Raw genomic sequence first — 22491 nt, forward strand, 5'->3', positions numbered from 1 at the left:
CAAGTTGGTTTGTGCATGAAGGCCTCTGTCAATAACCCTTACGTGAGCAGAATGCAGATACCTGGAAGTGCAGCTTCTACATCGTTTGATCTTGCATACTTCATCTTTATTTTGACTTTTCCCATTTCTTTCTGACCAGATGATTGGAAGGCAGCTAAAGTTTTCAGTGCTGCTTGAAAGGGCCATTTCCCTGGATAAGGACATTGTGAGAGTTGTGTCTTACTAGGAGCAAGCTCCAGAGAGGTGTACTCATTAGATACCCTTAGGTTTTATTACATATGCAGACAGTAGTCACAGGACAGGATTGGTGCATGATATTTGATGTGAATGCATTTTTGAGTATTTAACTTCATCACACCAGCCCTCAAGCAAACCAGTGATCCTCTCTAAGAATGATAAATACAGTCTCACTGTGATGCTAATTAAGACAGATAGAGACAGTAGGAGAGTAAGGAAAGACAGAGGAAAAGATGAAAGTGGAAATATAAGTACTCTTCCTCAGCGCTGCAGGTTACAATGTAATTGTTCCCCCTTTGACAATCACCAGGGTATCTAAGGTAGAGCAAACAGACTTACCCCAAGGCAAAACTCACAGAATCTTTGACTTCGTCTTATGTAATAAAATCTTCGGGTGACTGATGGAATTAGTCTGGGTCTGTGTTTGTGTCAGATAGGAAGTGAGAGCAAAAGAAGGGAAGGAGGGGTGCTGAGAAGGATTGCCCCCTCTTCCATGGAAGTGGAAAAGACACGGCATGCACACACATGCACTGTGCAGAGCAGAGCAGATTGTGTCGGTTTGGCAGCCGTCCTCATTATCATCCACAGGCAGGACTGGAGAGCACTATTAGACAACCATTACAAGAGGCTCTACAGTAAAACTGACACAAACAAGATGGTGAGATCAGGGGACCATGCCGAGGCCACAATGCTTGGGCCACAAGACAATGGTTGAGATGAGTCTGTCCTCCATGATCGCCACACTCCTCAGCTGGGTCAGAGTGTCAAAGTAGCGGCCATGTGTCAGCGTGCCATCTCTGGTTTCCCTAGAGCTATGATGTGTTCACCTAATTAAAACTCCTCTATCCTGCAGGAGACATGGGCAGGGGAATGTAGTGACAGAGGTGGTGAGGTAAGGAAGGTGGGTATATATGAGAACACCACTGACAAATGCAAAAACAAGGAAAGAAAGGAAAATTAAGATGAGCGAGAGAAGACAATGGCAGGGTTTATCATTCATATCATTCACTCTTGTTCTGCAGGGGAAACAAACATGAGTAATGAATGATAAACAGAAATTTAGGGCTCTGGTGAAGACGGGTCAGGAACCATGCCAGCTCAACCAGGTCAGTTTTTTCTTTATTTCCTTTGTCACAGTGTAGAATTGAAAAAAGAAGGTGTAGTGTAGTCACGAGACAATAGTGAAGAACTGGTTTTTTTCCTTGTTTCAGATTTTTTATTTATTATACCCCAGGGCAGAATTTGGGCACACAGGTTGCGCAAATGCAGGGAAAGGAAGAAAAAACTAAAGGAAAAAGGAGTAGAATTACAGAATACATAGTACATATGGCATGGGGTGAGGAAAGATGGTGGAGGAATAAAGTGAGAAAAGGACAGGTACTTGCTAATTAGAACAGAGGTGGTACATCCTTCTACAAAAATATGAATAATTCCACATGAAGCTGCTTTGTTTGTAACCTTTTCAACTAGTATGTTAGAGGTAGACATGGTAGTCACAGAAAGCATCATTATTGCTAGATTATAAAAAGGCTATTGTTATGACCACACCAGGGGGTGAAAATTGAGAAAAGTAGAAATTTTAAAGATAATTTTCAATATCTTTACGAATACTTTGCTTTAAGATTCAACTGATAAGAACTTTTGCACATTTATCAGAAAACCACCACCCAAAGAAAAAGATTAAGACAGCAGCTACCCCAATTAAAAACTTGTATCAGTGGGACAAATATTTCTCAAACTATCTCTTTCTACTTCTTTTAGCTTCTTGTATGTATCAGTTGCTTTGTGTATTTTGTTATGTACAAAGAAAAATCAACCAATTTTCAATCATCTGTTTTCTAATTCTTGAAAAAATTGTGAAATATCTCGTTGGATCTCTCATGTTTGAAAGTGCACACGACCTTAGATGTTCAAAGTGTTGAAGTGTTGAAGCACTTCCACATGAAGTGCTTCGAGCGGCTAGTCATGCACCACATGAGGTCTGCCCTCCCTTCAACCCTGGACCTTTTTCAGTTTGCTTACCAGTCCAACCGCTCGACCGATGACGCCATCTCCACTGCCCTACATGCAACCCTCACCTACCTGGAGACCAAAGACTCATACGCCAGAATGCTGTTCATCAACGTCAGCTCACCATTCAACACAATCATCCCCCAGCAGGTCATCCATAAACTGGACCAGCTTGGACTCAAGACCTCCATATGCAACTTGCTGCTGGACTTCCTGACAGGGAGACCACAGGCAGTTTGAGTTGGTAACAACACCTCCAGCACCATCACGCTGAACACGGGAGCCCCCCAAGGATGTGTTCTGAGCCCCCTCCTCTTCACTCTGTTGACCCACGACTGCACACCAACTTCCAGCTCCAACCTCTTCATAAAGTTTGCAGACGACACGACTGTGGTGGGTCTCATCAGCAACAACGATGAGACAGCCTACAGAAATGAAGTGGACCTCCTGGCTATGTGGTGCAAGGACAACAATCTCCATCTGAATGTGGAGAAGATGAAGGAGATTGTTGTGGACTTCAGGAGAGCACACACCCAGCATGCTCCACTAACCATCAATGGTGCTGCAGTGGAAAGGGTCAGCAGCACCAAGTTCCTGGGTGTGCACATCTCTGAGGACCTGTCCTGGGGCCGCAACACTGCATCACTGGCCAAAAAAGCCCAACAGCGCCTCCACTTCCTCTGCAAACTGAGGAGAGCAAGAGCCCCACCCCCCATCATGCTCACCTTCTACAGAGGCACCATAGAGAGCATCCTGACCAGGATGGCGCCATACCACTGTATGGTATGGCACCTGCACCGTTTCCTGCCGTAAGACCCTGCAGTGCATCGTGAGAGCAGCTGAAAAGATCACTGGTATCTCTCTCCCTTCCCCCCCAGACATTTATAACACCCGCCGCACCCGCAAAGCCATCAGCATTGCAGGTGATCCCACCCACCCCTCTCACAACCTTTTCAGCCTGCTGAAATACACTCTATACACTCGAATCCTGTGGGATTCGAGTGTATAGAGATGTTTACCATCCCTTGTGTTTCGTCTCATACTTCGTGCTGTACTGTCTGCTGTATTGTCTGTGTTGTACTGCTTGTTGTACTGCCCGTGTTGTCCTGCCTGTGTTGTCCTGCCTGTGTCGTACTGCCTGTTGTCCTGCCTGTGTCGTACTGCCTGTTGTACTGCCTGTGTTGTACTGTCTGTGTTGTACTTTTGTACTGCCTGTTTACCGTGGGTCAGAGAGGACTGCAATTTCTTTTGTGCTGTATGTCATGCATACTGTATATGGTACACTTGACAATTAAAAAAAACAACAACAACAGCAACACCAAATCTAATTTAAATGTGATGCTTTAGTGTGAATTTTCTTTAATGTACAGTCAATATTGTGTGGTCAATATTGGATTGAGTTTCTCTGCACAGTTATGTTCATTCATTGATTTTCTTCATTAGAATTTGAACAAAACTGAATATTAATTTTGAAATTGGCAGCCATAGTATTAATGAAAACAATACCACATACATAATTTGGCACACCATAGAAGCAGAGTGCACATTATTGTTATTACATCAGAACACCAATGTACAATTCACTTTTAATGTGACCTTCAACCCTGGTAAATAATCCTGTTGTTTTCATTTTATGCAGGTGAAGCATGTAAAATCATTTTCATCATCATGTAAAGGAAAAAATGCTAAATATTTTTCAGGATACCCTTCCATTGGCCACCGAGGGAATGGATGATGTGCTTTTTAATTATGTATATTTATTTGTGAAGGCCATGAGATATCTCATTTTCAGATGACTCTGGCACTACTGCCTTTTTGTAGTTGTTACTTTTGTCATTTTGGTTAAAAAAGTCAATCATAAGGATTTTGATGAAATTTTCTAGTAAGGCATGTGGCGAGAAAGAAGCCTAACTAGTCTGAATATCCATGAGTAAATTCATTTTTCTGTTTTTTTATTTATTTATATTTTTTAACACTTCCAGATATGGCTTTCAGAATGTTTGTGTGAATTACACATGAATTATTTACAGATTATTTAAATGCAGTTTTATTGGACAACTGTTAAACTAATCCTAATGTGATTAAGTTTGTTGGGGTATACATTAATTGTCTAGGACACACACAATTAAGGTCAAACTCTCATCTGTCTTTAGGTCCAATGACATCAGGGGAAAACTGCACTGCCTAATTGCTGGTTTACCCTCGTTGTTTGCACTCTAGTTTACCAATTAGAATATAAAAAGTGCCGTCCAGTCAATAATAAAAATAAAATTGCACACTGTATATTTTTCCTAGTCTTTTTTGGAATATTTTTGTTGTTGACGAGACAACCAAAATTGTCTTGTCTAAAGCCGCGTTTGGTCACGATTGTTGTTGGAGTCTCACCTAGATGGCTATTAACGTGAGGCGGGTTACATGCCGGAGTCGCCAATGCACCGTGGCGCCACACAAACAACCACTCACGCTCCCACTCACACCTACGGTCAATTTGGAGTGATCATAAATGCATGTTTTAGGAAGTGGGAGAAAGTCAGAGAACCCGGAGACAACACGACACAGGGATGACAAATACACTTCGCACAGACACGAATAGAACCCCGAATCTTCTTACAAGCTGCACTTCTCCCTTGTAGGTAAGCATCTGATAGTCTAACATTAATTTACCTAGTAATCTCATAGCAAAAACAACTAAAATTTTTCTTTTCGCAATGCTTCATTACAGCATTCCTCCGTGAACTGTTACGGCATCTGTGACAAAAAATGTTTTATCTGGTATGAAACTGTTATGGGACCCAGACATCATAAATTATGTGTTTTACTGTAAAAGAGGTGGCAATTGGACGAAGGCTTTGATATACAGAAAAACACTGCTGTTGGGATTTGACTGGCTGTGTGGACAAGTTGCCGTGATGAAGGCAGTAATTAAAGTTAAGTAAAGCTACAGGCAAAGGGTTATGTTGGAGCTGTGGCTGCTCCTGCTGACACAAATTAAAGATAGTTATATGGAGAGTTTGAAATAATGTTAAAAAATATTAAACTGAAAGAAAAATATGCACAAAGAATGACGAAAAAAATCTCATGTGTGGGTGTGACATAATTCATTGCGCTAAAAGAAAAAGCAGAATCTTTTTTTTTAAAAACCAGATGAAAAAAAAGGTTATGACATTGGAACAATAATCTTTACATCTAATTCTGATGAAAGGTTTTATCACAAGGTGAAAAAAGGAATTTGTGGATCATTATAGCATAATGTATAGACAAGACCTCCCTGTGGAAAGCAGTGAGTGTGTAAGTCTGTGGAAATGTGTGTACATGAAGACAAAAAGAGAGTAAATATGTTTTTATGGTACCAAGAACAAACTGTTTTTTTACACTGACAGGATATTTAACCTACTTCAGAGTTAAATTATTTGGGGAACAGAATGTTAGGTGTACAACTGTCAAATACTTGGACCCCTGAAAGCAGAATCAGACAAGATGTGGAAAAAAAAAATCAACAATTTCAGTGTTCAGACTGAAACACAAGAGTAAAATGAAAACCTGAAAGCAGCAGAGCTGAATGAAAAAATCCAGGGGAAAAAGAGCAGACGGCTCAGAGACGACCAGATAAAACAAACATGACTGAATTCTCTGTCGGAGAAGTGGAGGAATGACCGGTCTGAAATAGGGAGGATGATGATGACAGATGCAACTTAGGTGTGGATATTAAGCCTTGCTTCATGACAATCAATACAAAGACAATGACAACATTCATCATTTGATTTAATGCTGTTACAAAACATATCCTAATGAAACCATTGCAGACTATAACACGACAGACAGAGAGAAAGCAAAAGTGACAGTTTTCTGCGGTGGCAGAAAATGCTACTGCATCAAAAGAAAGAACCATAATCCTAAACCACGGAACATTTTGAAACAGACACAAATGTGCACTCATCGCTGAGTTTAATCACTACCTCTCTGATGCAGTCTCAGGTGAAATTACAGGCGTCACCTATTTATTTTTATTTTTTTGCCCTTTTAACATGTACAACCCACATCAACCCACATTTTAATTGCTCTGTTTCTTGGCCTCTGTCCTCTACCACAGGTACGGCAGCTACTGGTGCGTACAGCACACAGCAACACCTCTTCCTAAAAAGGATGAAAACTTTTCTAGAGTATCTGGATCTGCTGGAACCTATTCCAGGACATTGGTATTGACCGTCCTGGGTCCTTAGCCTAGAGGTTCTTTGTCGCCCCATCCCGGGATCTGTAGACCCCAGCCAGAATTAGCAACCTGATAAAGACTCACAACTCCACCTCCACCTCATCAACATCTTTCCATTCTGCTGCCGTTTGTCTTGCCTGCAGATTAATGTTCTTAAGGATAAGATGAATAATTTCCCCAGTAATGAAGAGCTCATCAGATATGTTTGGCTCTCTGAGTCTGGCTGTGGAGTGTGGGCCTTGAGGTCAAAATTAAGCATGGAAACCCAGATCAGGTGCCCATTTCTAGATTCCCACACATCAGAGGCTGACTCCTTCTCCTCCTCCTCCTTCATGAATTCACTTGCCTCACTTGAGCTGGACCTGGATCATTCATCTTGTTCAAACTCAGATGAAGCCTCTCCACGATGCCTCCTCACTGCCTGTGCCAGTCCCATTGGACATCTCTGTACTCTTAGAGGACTGCAGGACAGCAGTCAGTACCTCCTCTGGAGAAAAGTCTCTTCGTTTTTGCTAAAGAAATGACCAGTCAATGAAGTTACATGCAGTTATAGGTTTGCAGCAATAACTGAGTAAAACTTCTGCAAAAAACTAAAAACCTGAAACATAAAACAATACTTTGTTACTTTGATCTTTAATCTTTTGAGTTTGATTGATTTTGGAAAACAAAACAAAACAAAAAAATACTATTGTGTTTGGAGTCCTGTATCGGTGTGTGTGAACATTGGGAAGAGGAGAGAAGTAGATAGGCAGAGAAGTGCAAAATGTTATAACCAAAGCAAATACTTTCTTTTTCCCTCTTTTTTCACGCACGCACGCACACACGCACACACACACACACACACACACACACACACACACACACACACACACACACACACACACACACACACACACACACACACACACACACACAACACACACACATGTCATTTTCCAGTCTTTATTTTCTAATAACACACTTCTACATCAATACCAGCTCATCCTGACTATTTTGGTTGTAATGATATATTCTGTTGCCAAGCAATAGTCAGAAATGCAAAGATCTTAATGAAAAAGCATGTAATGAAGCCCTCAGCCGTACTGGAACGCAATGTCATATGATTGTAATTGGGAAAAAAAAATAGCCAAAAGCATAGATTGAAAAAGTAGTTTTATATAAAACAATGTTTAATGGTAAAAATAGAGTAGGATCAAAAATGTTCTACACAGTGTATTATGGCCCTGTTATTAGATCCAAGGTTAAATTTGACATTTGACAAGAAATATAATCTTGTGAAAAATTGTCATACTACATCAATAAAGGTAAGACTATCAGAAAATGCCAAAATAATTAAGTAGGGATCTATAAGGGAATATGTACATTCATTGAAAGACAAAAATTACAAAGAAATTACTGACAATTTCTAAGTAAGCTGTTATTAAAAGATTATTAATCATTTTAGTTTTCTTAATTTAATGACGGCTAAAAAATGTTTGTTTTTTCCCGCAGCATGACAAAGATTCATCAATATTTTCTAATTTTGCAAATAAACCTAGCTTCCCTACCAAGGTAGAAATTTATACTTCAGCATAAACGAGTTCATGCCATTTTTTTTACCAGAATTGATGTAAAGGCCTACCATTATATGCAGTGCCAGAAAACAAGTGAAGTATTTTGTTGCCCCCATTACATCTACCTACACGTCTGTGGTTTGAGGTGGACAAGGTGTAAAGAGACCTACGCAAGTTCTGAGTAGTGTCTCTTTGCCTCTGTGTATATGTGTGAGAGTGTGTATGTGTGTGTGTTTATGTGTGTGTGAGAGAGGATGAGGGAGGTAGATGAGAGGTAGAGTGAGTGCTTAGTGCGGGAGCTGTTGATTGTGTGTGAGAGCTCTGAGAAACGGTGCAGAGAGCATCTATCTGTATCATTCACTCTAAAAGCCTGGAGAGATAGAAAGGATGGATGGGAGGACAAGTAGAAGTCAATAAAGAGATGGTTGGAATGGAGAGAGAAGAGATGAGAGTGGATCTGTGTGAAGATGACTTAGAGCCATTTCAGGGAGGGAGAGAGGATAGAAACTGAGCGAAAAACAAAGCAGTGGAGGAGAGACAGTGAGGAAAGAATAAAGTTCATAGAGGAGAATTTGCCAGGCTGAGAAACTGTACTCAGAAAGACAGAGAGGTTGAAGGACAGGGATGGTAGGACAGATAAGACGACAAGGCACAACGATGCTCCATGAAAGAAAAACATGATACGAATAGTATTCTTTAGGAAAATACACACTTCTACAGCATAAGACATTTTCACATTAAAAAAAAAGTCCCTTTATGTGAGAATCATCCATTTACCATCTGTCATGAAACAGGTTACATAAAATTGCCTTTTCCCTCCAATATACATTTGTGTTGCACAGTCCAGAGATAGCCCAGGGTTAAACTTTTGAGTTATTACAGAACTAGTGTTTTTATCTCTGCCTATCATTTTGCACAGCACTGCAGACACAGGAAGGAGTCACACGTTTATTTCCACTGTCAGGTGATTAAGACTGAAGAGTCTCTCTCTCTCACTGGCTCACTCCTCACACATCTGTTTTTCATGCTTAATGGTGACTGACAAATGTTTGAGTTTTCTAAGAGGTATAGGAGTCAAATGTTGTACACTTACTCATGCACATTGCACGCCACTGCCGTGAAGCAGCCCTTGTGTTAAGTAGAGCTAATATACTGATTAAGCCTACTCCACATAACTGTCATTGAAATTTATAAGCTACAACAAGCAGACACTGGTTCATCTGTTATCTGTGATATAAACAGAAACAACAGCTCACAGGCAAAGCAAAACACATATTTTGGCCACTAAGCCAGGGAAAATCACCACAAACATTATCCATCTGCTAAAACACACTTTTGGTTCATCCATCCAGAAAGGGCCTACAGATAGGTCGGAGGTCTGAGACTAAATCCTCAAAATTGTGCTGTGCTAAATGGAGCATTATGCAATGTTTGGCGTTGCTAACTGAGGGCTTTTACTGAACATCTTGTCCCGTTGCTAATCCTGCCAACAGCAACCAGCCAGGGACGGAAACAAACTCTGACCCTCAATACATGCACACTCTCATTGAGATATGGGAATTATGATATTTGGAGCCACTGTGACACACATAAACACACACACACACACACACACACACACACACACACACACACACACGCACGCACCTTATACAAAATATATGTCTTTACAACAAAATGTGATTACACTTTAGAACATCAGCATTGTGCATCTGTCCTTTCTGGTTGTAAAAACATGCCCAAGCACACACAGCATTTGGAGTCCTGTACTACGAGGTTACTACATCATTTAAGTATATTAGTATAGATCAGCAGTATTTTTCTGGGATCTTTTTGCTCAATTCCATTTTTTCCTCTTAATATAATTTCTATACTACATACATTAACAAGCAGTGAATTACCTATTCTCTAAAGTAATGCAGAATGAATCCCCATGTTGCAACTAAATACGGATGTTGTAAGTTAATGGATAATAAATCTATATTTAAGGATATGGGAAGGTGGAAATTCAATTTGCGTCAGGGTTCTTGATCCGATCCCCACTTTTATCCCTGTACAAGCCTTGGCTGCAGGAATAATCGGCTTTGTGTAATAAAATGATGACGATGACTCTATCTGACATTTGTAAACGGAGGAGCTCTAGATTTCTCCAGGTCTGAATTATCAGCTCTATCCAGTGAATTAATCCTCGGCCAGAGTGAGACATAGTGAAAATGTTGTTGGTGTAAACACAAGGGTTACATTGAGGTGAATTGAAGAAACATGTTTCCAGAGAGTTGTGTGTTCTACTTGTGTGTCCATTGAAGTATTTTTTTACTTGTGTGTATGTGTGTACTTACAAGCTGCCTCTGTGTTCTCTGATCTGCTTTCCTTCACCTCTCTCACCTGCGAAGTGGAGATGCCAGGAGGTCAACTTTATCTCCATGGAGATCCCAAAGGGAATGCCATCAGCCTGTGAGAGGAAAGAAAGACAGCAGAAACACAGGCAATGGCATGGAAGCAGCTAGCTGTGAGAATTGTCCCATAAAGAACCATTTTCAGAGGACTCAGCTGATTCAACCTAATGATCTGAAGAACACACATCACAGTCCTCTGCTCCATCAGCTTCAAAACACATCAGAGTTCAACCAATGGCATTCATTCACTTTGCTTCAAATCTGCCTTTTTCTGTACTGGATTTCATGGTGTCGGCTTTCTCTAGTGCATTCACAAGGGCCAGATTCAATTAATGTGGCTGTGTGTTAAGTGGGCCCTCAGGGGTTAACGTCTGTCATGTCAGATGGATCTGTTTGTGTAGAGTAACAGTGAAATCACTCCGCGACCCATGTGGAGGGGAAAGAGATGCCTCAGAGCCTATTTCAGTATTCCCATCACAAATCTATAAGGCTTGGAGGAATTTTGATCTTAGAACCTTTAAGTCTTATATAGGGACGTCTCTGAACTTCCTCATTCTAAATGGGTTAAGACCAAAACCTGCTCTGAAGCTGTGTTAAAAGTGCATATCATTATTCTGTTAAAGAGGTCATCAGAGTGGTATGCTCCATTGGAGGCTGGATACGGCACACCGAGAAATGGCTGTAATGGATGTCTCATGTATGAAGCACACATATATGCTTATAAAGAATCACATTTAATATTTAAAGAACTTCTTTGGTAATATATAAAATAATATGACACCCCGACAGGATAAATCAGGGTAAAACTTTCATTATACTGTTTTTATCGAGGCAGTGTGCTCCGCCTGTTGTAAATGAAATGAAGTGTGATGCATCAGCCAGTGAGAGCAGCTATGTTAACATAGACCTAGCTAATGGATGAATGCTGGTCTGTAGGATTTCAGAGATGACTTGTTTGTGAACCTCCCTGTATGACATGCTGATCTTCTTCTTAGAACAGCGCCAGCGGCAGCACCTGACTAATAAGCCTGTCACACAGCTAGATGGAGACGCCAGTGAAATATCAAGAGGCTGACACCCCCCTACGTTTTTAGGATGATTTGGTGAGGAGAACCCCCACATCATGAAAAAAAATTAATGGTTGTTTCCACCTGCTGCACTGTGAGTAATCAGTTTCTGTGTGCATCTGACCCCTTTGTATTTTATTTCACACGCACCAGACCCGGCATTTATTACAGATATAAAGATTTATAAAAATAAATAGATACATGAGTTCAGTTCAAGTTTGTTTGGCTCTAATTCTTTTTTTCTAGAACAGCAGCTGTAGAAAGAAAATGCAATTTTACTAAGCTAATAAGGCCCCACAACAGGTCTCTGTATGATTCAATATTCAAACAATGGCATTTAGTGTGGTGGACAGTTTTAAGCACTAGAATGTACCTTTTTCACTAATGATTTGCAATATAAAGATCCGTGCTTTCATGTGAACATGAGGATCAAATGACTGCAATGGAAAACTAGTGTCAAATCCTCTTGGGATGTAACTTGCAGTGTTTCCCCTCAGCTCCATAGAGGCTCCCAACATCTCTATGTTCAATTATTCTGGTTTTAAAATAGAATTTTTCCACTTTGTGTCACTTTCAACCTTATCATTTCAAAAAGCAGGGGCAGATGTGAACATGCTGTAGTGACAGTAGTAACACATGCTTTTACAAAATTGATCCTAACAATACACCTTAACCATACTGGGACACAGAAATCAAAACATTTTTAAAATACTTAAAACAACAGTTGGTTTGTAACATTTTGTGGTTAAAGCGTTTAATACAAATACAAATTTAAAGACTTGTGTTTTCACTTCAGGTCATTGATCTGAGTATGCAAGTTAAACAGACTGTTTTGGTAAATGTTTTTGAGATATCAGTTGTAGAGATGCATGTCTTCCCTCAAACGAAATTGGACTATACTTCACATTGCTTGCATTGCTAAAGGTGTCAAAATAACAAAGAAAAATTTATCAATCATTACAAATGATCTATGGACCTCACTGTCTATCAAAGTGTTATCTTTTTTTAGGTATATTCAAGCGAATGAAGATTATAGCTGACTATAGATTTATCAATAACAAATAACCCAACCAATCCCAGTTAGGAGACATAATATCTTTTTCTCTTTATTATTATTCTCTGTGTCTTTCTTCCCCAAGTTTTCACAAACCTTTACAAAATATGCAGGAACTACAAATGTGCATAAATATTTGTTAAACAAATTCTGATGCCATGGTTTATAATCCATCAATGACAACAAAGGACACAATTTCAATGTCCGTGCTTACTGGTATTGATATTTTGCTTTGTTACTCTGGTCTGATCTGCTTATTCATGTATTTTTCAGTCCATGTTGTCTCCTCTCAAGGACAGACCCACAGAAAACTGGTCATTTATTGAATTAACAGCTATCAAGAAGCATTAGGCAGAGTCTCCTTCTCGATTTCTAACTCAGTGCTGTGGCAAAACTGGACAACACCTTGAAACAGAGGCTATGACTTTGTGGTCCTCTCAGTTGCTCAGTCAGGAAAACAACGGTGGGGAGGACAGAATGTAATTGGACACCCATGGAGTGTCATCTCTGGGGTGGGCACAGTGATAGAGCCAGGGAACGCTGCAGCATGACAACCAGGCCTCAGAGAAGGGCAGGACTCTGGGCTGAGGACTGCTGGTAAAATCTTATCACAGCCTGGTCTTTTCTATCAGACAGCCTGCAAGCCTGCCTCAGGACAAAGTAAAGCAGGCTGGCTTGTCTCACACACCGACACACACACACACGCACACGCACACGCACACGCACACGCACACACACACACACACACACACTTTACAAGGCAAGCCTCATCTTTGGTAGAGCCTCATAAACCCTTGTCACCATAGCAACTACTACCTCATTAGAAAGTCACTGGTGGTGGTCAGTACCCGAGCAATTCCTTTTTTGTCATTTTTTTGTTTGCTTCATTTTTTCTTTTCTTTTTTTTTTTTTTGGCCCTCTGAGTTTTTCTTTCAGGATAATTCAGCCACAAGATTCTCTCTTGTTGTAAAAGGAAAAGAAAGTAATTACTTGACCACTTTTTGTAAAATTGGGAAAATGAAACACGTAACTCAAGTCAAAACCTTAAATAATTACCTTTACAATAACAAAATTTTGTCACAATTTGTTTCTTTGTTATGAATTTGAAAGCATTATAAAATATTTTAATGCTAAGGCCCCGTCCACACGGTGCCGGAACTTTTTGAAAACGCAACTTTTTTCACCCCACATAGTCTATGCGGGGTGAAAATCGTTTTCTATGCGGCACAGAAAACGATTCATGTCCACACGACAGCGTTTTCAAAATGATCTCCGTCCACACGTATCCGCATCAGTGCGTTGATCAACACGTGTATAAGCAGAACAATTCTGAGAACTACAGGAGAGAGGACCCGGACGCGTGGAAATTCACGCCGTTCCTCCTGGAGGAGGACCTCCATCAGAGTTCTCCCACCAGCAGGCAGCGCATCCCGCTATGACCCAGAACTGGCGTCGGCATCTTTGGCGAGGAACGTGAATGAATAAATAAATATATACAGTATATATAAACTTTATGACACATTAACAAAGAAACAGACGAAAAAATATGTAAGTGGATAGAAACATTATACACCGTCAACACGACAACGCAGACCCAGCGTTTTCAAAAAATTCCACTTTGGCCAGCGTTTTCAAAAAGTTGCGTTTTCGTCCCGGATATCTGCGTTGTTGTGTGGACGGAAGGCGTAAACGCAAAAAAAAAGTTGCGTTTTCGAAAAGTTCCGGCATCGTGTGGACGGGGCCTTAGAGTCAGATATTATTTGGACCAATGAATTTAAAACTGTGTTTTGATTCATTTTGTTTTGTTAATTTCATTCCTCCTTGAGCACTATAGAGTGGGTTTTTACTTCAAAATTGTTTATGAGATATGATGATAAAAACATTAAAGCATCAGAAAAAAGCGGGGGGAAACTTTTGACTTTTGCGTAAATGCTTTTCTCCAACATTTTCCTCAAACGTCAGTGTTTGCGCTGTTTTTGAGCTTTCCAATTAACAGAATCAAAGATGGTAGAAAACTGATAAGGGATCATTTCACCTTAAAATATTTTGGTTAAAAAAAAAAGAGAAGTTCTGATCATTTATAAATTGTATTTATTTTTATCCTTCTCTAAACTGCTATTACATGCCACATACCAGTTTTTTTTTTAATTTAACTGCATCACAATAACTACTAATAACAGTAAACATTTCATTAGCAGTGGTTATACACATATGAGAAGTGTTAAGGTAAACCCTCACATGAGATAAACAGGCCTTAGTCTGCTGGGAATTTGCAATTGCTTACAGATCCATGACAAAATTATTTCTATACCACTAATTTGTGACGTTAAATCTATGCATTTGTTCATCAATTCATATATTGGTCTGGATTTTTTCCCCTTATGTATTTGTTTTTCAGCTGTATATGAAAAGATTTCTTTTTTGCAATTTGTGCAGTGTGTTGATCATGTCTTACTTAGAAGTGTTCTTTAAATAACATCTTAGTGAAAATGCACCACTTTGTCGTGCCTATTACCAGAGGCATGGCAAAAGTGCCTTTGTGTACATTTAGTGTGACTATAATTGCATAAACCTTGCTTTATCTCCCAAGACATGGGTGTTTCACTTAGTTGCATTCAGTCTTTTATCTATTTATGCATCAAATAAAAAGAGACAGGGAGCTACATTTAGGGAGTGGAAAGTGTATCCTGAAGAATTTAATAAGAGAAGAGATCTTGATGGATTACAGACCTTCTCTACATCTGAAACATTTTCAGAATGATGAATCACAAAGGCCTTTCACTCTCCCTCTTTCTTTCTCCTTACCCATCTCACTCCCTCTTTCTCTGCGTCCTCGCCTTCTCATATCATGAGCCTTGGCTTTCAATTGTAAGAGATTACAGGAGCATAGCCGGATTGCGGCCCGTCGAGGATCTTTTATTAATATTTATATGCATATGAAACAAGCCAATTCTAAGCTGTCGGTGAACAGCTGAACCCCATGGCCCCAGCATGTATATATACATAATATGCAGGAGTGTGTATGTGTGTGTGTGTGTGTGTGTGTTTGTGTGTGTGTGTGTGCATGTGTGCGTGTGTGCGTGCGTACGTGCGTGCGTGCGTGTGTTTGTGTGTGCGTGTGTGTGTGTGTGTGTGTGTGTGTGGCAGTTGGGTGCCTGTATAGTAGAGTGTCTTCTTTATAATACCTGTGTGTGTGTGTGTGTGTGTGTGTGTGTGTGTGTGTGTGTGTGTGTGTGTGTGTGTGTGTGTGTGTGTGTGTGTGTGTGTGTGTGTGTGCGTGTGCGTGTGTGTGTGCACATACATTCCATTTTGGCAATAACCCTATAACCCTGCCGTATCCCAGACCACCTGAGCCACCAGTTATGAATCGGAGGCCATGAATGGAGTTTCCCACCAGGTTTTCATCGTTAGTAGGACGTCTGGCCTCATTCTCCAAGGTTAAACAGGACTCTAAGGTTGGGGGGGTGCAGCCACTGGGGTTCTAAATATGCAAACAACTGTGGAACCTGCCAGTCAAGGCTATCGAGGAGCTGATATCCCACCAGTGGAAAGAGCAGAAGGAGACTAATCCTTCATACATAATAGATAACCAAATCCTCTAAAACACAGAGACGTTAGCTGCCTGCACCACAGAGGCCCTGCCACTGTGAACAGATAAGACATCAGGCATCCCCCTTCATGCCCCCTTCATTAATACTCAATTACAACAGAGCTGCTTCAGCCTGACACCATTGTCTACTCCTGAAAGGCTGGCCTTTGATAAGGGAGCAGGTATTGCTGCCCCCTCTGTACATAGATGTAATGGTGCATAATATCTTTGTCACCAGAGTTAAGTGGAGAGAGAAGCTCATGCTCAAAATGATATCGCCCCTCATTGCAACCACTTTGCATTTGCCTGTCATACTGATCAAAACAGGAAGGCAATGAACAAATCTTAGGGAAATTGGTGTTAATATTCCAAACTAACAGGAGTGGTTGTATCACTGAATGAAAATAAAAATAAACAGCATTTAATTTACTTCATGGGCACTCTGGAGTCTTTTCCAGTGCCGACCTACACATTCATTTCAAGCCAAGGACGCTGAAAGTGTTTCAACAACGCTTATTCATAACAGATTGTCTAAATGTGTCTAAAACGTAATGTTTAATCATTAATCATTATTCTACTTTACAAATAATTGAAACTTTATGAAATCATTCCTTTATGTGCCTTATTCTTTGCTTTTATACCATCTGATGTGAATAATTATAATAATATAGTATCGTCATCATTATTATAATTATAATTATAATAATTATTATTATTATTAGACAAACAGACAGACAGATAGACAGACAGACAGACAGACAGACAGACAGACAGACAGACAGACAGACAGACAGACAGACAGACAGACAGACAGACAGACAGACAGACAGACAGACAGACAGACAGACAGACAGATAGATAGATAGATGGATAGATAGCTTATTAATTATTTTAATTATTATAACTTTTCATTGTCATTATCATTATTATTATATTTGTTGTTTTTCATTTCATGCAATAAAAACCATGAATAACTCGACAGTCTTTGCCTCAGTCACACTTTCATGTTTTCATTACCAAAATCTACATATCCCATGTCCATTCAGAGTTCTTTCTACAGAGCCATTATAAAGTAATAAACCCCTTCCTCTATGGGTTTTCACTATTCCTTACATTTGTCGCTAGCAAGCACTTCACAGACTGGAACATGTCACTAACAATACTGTCTGACATAGAATTGGTCACTTAGGAATAGAGTACTGCTGCTATTGTTCCAATTAGCAAGTCCCTGCATGAATTGCTTGATTCTCCTTCTCATCCACTCACTGCAAGCCTTTACATTACCCCATCCATCCCCATTACACTCAATTTGGTCCTCTCTCTTCTTCTCTTTCTTTTCTCTCCTTCTTTATTTTGAAACTTCAGTTGCCTCTAGGGTTCAGGAGAGTTTTTCTTTTCTTTTTTTTTGTAGAGAAATATCCAAGCAGGTGAGATTTTTCCTCTGAGAATGAGAAACTGAGAGCGTTTTTCCTCCCTGTTCTTTCTACTTCTTTTACTCTCTGCATCCATCTTTTTTCCTTTTCTGGGCTGGGCTCCCCTGGCATCAAGGTCCCTGTGGGATCCTGGTGTGATCTGTGGGTGTTTAGCCGTTAATCTGTCAGACTAATTCTATGGACAAACACTGCTGCAATATATAATTCCCAGACCATGAGGAGAAACGACATGAAGGCCATAGGCCAGCCTGGAGACTGATGAGCCACAGTAGCATAATTAAGGCCAGCACCTCCCATGGGAGGAGCCTGCACATCCTTCTATTCCCTCTTTCTCTCTTTATTTGTCTATCTATCCATCTATCTGTCTATCTATTTATTTATATACAGATTGTCTAGCATAGAAAGTGTGTGGATGCATTGAACAAATCCACATTCCGGTTTCACAAAGTCAGCTGCAATGAACATCTCTGGCTGATTCTATTGCTCCAGTTAAGCAGAGCTGTGGATCTGCAGCCACATACCAGCCTTTATCTGATGAAGCCTTAATGTATGGATCTCCATCTACATTGATTGTGTATTGCAGACTGGGTAGATGAAATGATTCTGTTAAATTACTTTTTTAAACCTTTTGATCTGAGATGTTGCTGTTCTTTCATTATCAGCTACAGGGACACAGTGTCACTCATAACCAAGATCTACAACATACTGATTGAACATGAAGATTCAAAGGAAGATTACAAACTGGGAACAGGGCCAAAAGGCTGTGACATGGCTTGACCTGTTGTCAAATTACAAAACTATTTTTTTTTCTTTAATGCAGGCGACCTAAAATGAAGTTTCAAGGCCTTAATTAATCCAACTCTTCTTTAAAATAAACCAAAGAGTTGTGAGTAGAATTATTAGATATAGGAACAGACCGAAATAATCATTGCTGAATGATTATTGATTGTCGCATTTTTAAGATACATTTTACTCTTAAAATATTCTTACTGATTCGTCCAGTCTCACAAATGATCAAAACCGTAGTGGTTACAATATATTTAAAGCTACATTATAAGTATCAAGCATGTACAAAAATTGTTTTTTTGAGACAGATACTGTCATTAACTAAAGCATTTTCATTATTATAATAATTATTATTATTCAAAAATAATAATAATAATAAAAATAAATTATTTTATTTCCTGATGTTCACAAAGGCCAAAAAACATTAGTCAGAGGAAACAAGATACTTCAAGAAATGAAAACGGTTTGAAATATTTTGTTTACTATATTTGTGTTGTTGTTGTTGTTTTCAATGGGGAAGGTAAAATACAAACAAATTTTACAAATAGCAGAGAATATAAAACAAAAACATGAACATAAATTTTAATTGTCAGCAGGTGCTGAAATTTGTCTTGCGACCCAGCAGCCATTTTATGCAACAGAAGAAAAACATATATCACACGCATTGACATGACACATATTTACAACATGGAAACATAATAGTCTAGAGCGCTTGTTCTCCACTCAGCCTATACCCCGTATCGCTCACAATTGAGCATTAAAGTCGATTGATGGACAGAGAACTTTTTTTAGTCTAACCTTCTTGTAAGGTGTTACCTTGTATCTCCTTCCTCAGGGCAGTAGACTGTATTCAGTATATAAAACATGACTGATGTTTGAGGTAATGTTTTTTGCCAGCTTCAGCATGCTGTCATTACACATGGAGGCACACAGTTCTTGAAGTTCCTGTCCAACGATCTATGAGAAAATGTTTAGTTGTTGTGACATTTGTGACTTTAGTGCTACAGACAGACATCCATACCAGGTGGTGCTACAGTATTGAAGAACACTCATAATAACAGAAGTGAAAAACAAAAGAAGAATCCTTTTACTGGCACCAAAAGATCTTAAACAGCGAAGGAAATAGATTATTTGCTTTGTATTCTTGCACACTGCTACAATCTGATCTTTCCAGGACAGGAGATGGTCTATAACTACTCCAAGGTAAAGTATGTGTATGAATGTGTGCCTGATTGATTTGTTCATTATGACTAATAACAGCGAGTTTGTGTGTTTCTGATGTTGCGCCAAAAACAATCTCTTCTGTCTTTTTTGTGTATATGATGTGAGCGTTGTTGCCACTCCTTTAAACCAACTTATTTACCCTCTGTTGGTGCAGTCCAGGGTCACTGAAGATATTTAAAGAGAAATTGAAACTGTCATCGGAGTACTTGAGAATTTACTGGTATGGTCTGTTACTCTTACCTTCAGACAGGCATTCTGCCACAGCTTCAGTATAAAAAGTGAAATGTATTGCTGAGCCTACAAAACCCTGTGGAGCACCAACATTTGGAGTTGCAACAGTGATTTCATTGTCATCCCGCCATCACTGGTATTTATTTTGATCATGCTCATTTGATTAAGTTGTTTTTTTTTGATGCAGCCATATTCCAATGTTATCGTGGAACCTGTTGAATCATTTGCTTCTGAACAGTTTATGTGAAAAATAACGTAGAAAAATAGTTTTAAGTGAAAATCAAGGACTACTATATTGTACAACTATGTGTGCCTGTGTTTGTCTGTGATTGTGTGATTCATGTAAAAAAAAAATTATTATTATGAAACAGACATTGAGCACAGTATGGGTACCCTTCATGCTGTTATCCTTGTTAAATGTGACCTGTGTTAGCAGTGGGAGTTGTAGCTTTGTTAGCAGCGGCATGTGACAGCTCCGGTAGTGGAAATGGTTGTTACAGCTGATCTAGCTGTGAAACACAGTGCCATGTCTCCAGGCAAGCTGGAAGATACCATCACACACACACACACACACACACACACACACACACACACACACACACACACACACACACACACACACACACACACACACACACACACACACACACACACACACATACACACACACACACGTACAACATATGGTATGGACAGAGAAGGATCTCAACAAGAATGAAACTCTAAAATATACAGTAATCCTTTTCCTCCCTCACACCTGAGAGTCCTGTAGGCTGTGTGTAACAGCACTTTTCTGTAACCCTCCTCATCAAACTCTCGTCATTGTTGTCATCCTCCTCTTGCCCTTCCTCCTCCACCTCCTCAATCTCCTCTTCTTTCTCCACCTTCTCTGTTTCCTCCTCTCACTGCAGGCGATTGATTTGAACTCTGATCCCTGTAGTCCTGCCACTTGCATTCCTTGCTGTTAAACAAGAGCTGTTGTTTTCTCAACCTACATGGATCTGTAAATTCCATATAAAGCACACAAAGAAGAATCTCTGGTGACATGAACATAATCAGATATGTTAGCATCAAGCTAACTTCAGCTCCCCAAATTTCACAAAACCATATTTTGAAATATTAATATGAATAGCTATTTATTCAGCTTCCTAGTGCACACAAACCATTTCCTTTGTTGGCAGTGTTGCCTTGAGAGTTATTCCCACATGAGGTGAGAACGAAACCAAATGAAAAATACAGAAGCTAAGAGAATGCCTACATTTGTTTTGCTTTGAAAACAGCCTGTAGAAAATTCTTAGTACAGAAAGAGATGGTTCGACAAAGCACCACAAGCACCACACTTTATAGTCACAGGATTGAAATAGACAGATCCAGTGCTGCTAATTAAAATATTCTTTTATCCCTTTAGTTCCTGCACAGTCAGATAATAAAACTTTTACATTTTGGTTCATCTACTTCGGGGCTTGTATTAGATTTTGAGCTGTGATGGGTACTGAGATGATCCCAGGAGAAAGGCCTTGGTTAAAATATCAAAACAGCCCAGTGTTTGGTTTCGTTCTCCAGTATGGTCTCTTCAAATGGTTCCCTGTGGACTTGTTTTCTTTGAGAACCTTTAAAAACATGGCAAAGGCATGGACTGTCCATATCACCAAGCCTTTCTGTCTTTTATGATACAGAGATAAACCCAATAACTCTGCTTCTGTGTAAAGATGCCATTAGTCATTTGGTTGAGCCCCTCCATGTCTAGGAAAGCATTACGCTGTAAAAACAACAGAATGTTTTTCAGCCTCGGCGAACATCCACATGGGGGCCAAGCAGCAGTTGTTGTTTAAGAGCTCCATTCATTCTAAGCTGGCGGAAACACACAAAGGCATATGGTGGCTTGATTTAGTTAGCTTGTACAATGATTTCAGAAGCTACTTTTGGACAAAGATAACAAAGTGACCAAGCAATTAAATCAAGTATGGTCAATTTGAAGCACCTGATAGCCTAAATCCAGCTGTGGTGGAACATCTGGTGGAGTTGGGCAAGAGGAAACGGTGCAGATTCTTTGAGGAATTACATGCATGCATACTAAAATGTTAGTTTGTGTTTGTCTGCTTGGTTTGAATAGAAATAAAATTCTGTCTGCGATGAGGTTGACTGTGTCCTTTGTCAGCTATGTTAGAAAAACAACAAGGAAAATTCTTTAACTTCTTTAACCTGGAAATTAAAAAAGGGTGTTTGGTCTCCCGGCTTTGCAGCATGACATCAACAGCCAAAAATAAGGTGATGCAACCCTGCTCCTTGACCAGTATTTACTACTGAGCTGCTGTGAGATTTGATGCTGGATGTAAGTCGACCCTCAGGTCAGCTTTTTCTACATAGTTTTTTTTTTTTAATTTTAATCTGATTTGAATAAGTCACCAGCACATCTCTTAATCCATCAAATAATAATAAAAAAAGAAATTCCCATTTAATTCTTCAGTACATGCAAAACCGGTTCCTGTTACCAGAAAGCCTGGTTGTTATAATACATGTGAATGAAAATAATTGACAAGATGGGCACATGGAACAAATGAGACTTAGTAAAACAAATGATTTGAACTGAGATCATAATCTGTGTAAGTGTTGCATTGGGGCCCAGGAGACAGCAACAAGCATTGTAAATGGTAAACAGTGAATAAAAATACCATAATAAGATATGCATGATTAAATTAAA

The sequence above is a fragment of the Antennarius striatus genome, chromosome 10 (assembly GCF_040054535.1).
Source record: "Antennarius striatus isolate MH-2024 chromosome 10, ASM4005453v1, whole genome shotgun sequence".
NCBI classification, from domain to species: domain Eukaryota; kingdom Metazoa; phylum Chordata; class Actinopteri; order Lophiiformes; family Antennariidae; genus Antennarius; species Antennarius striatus.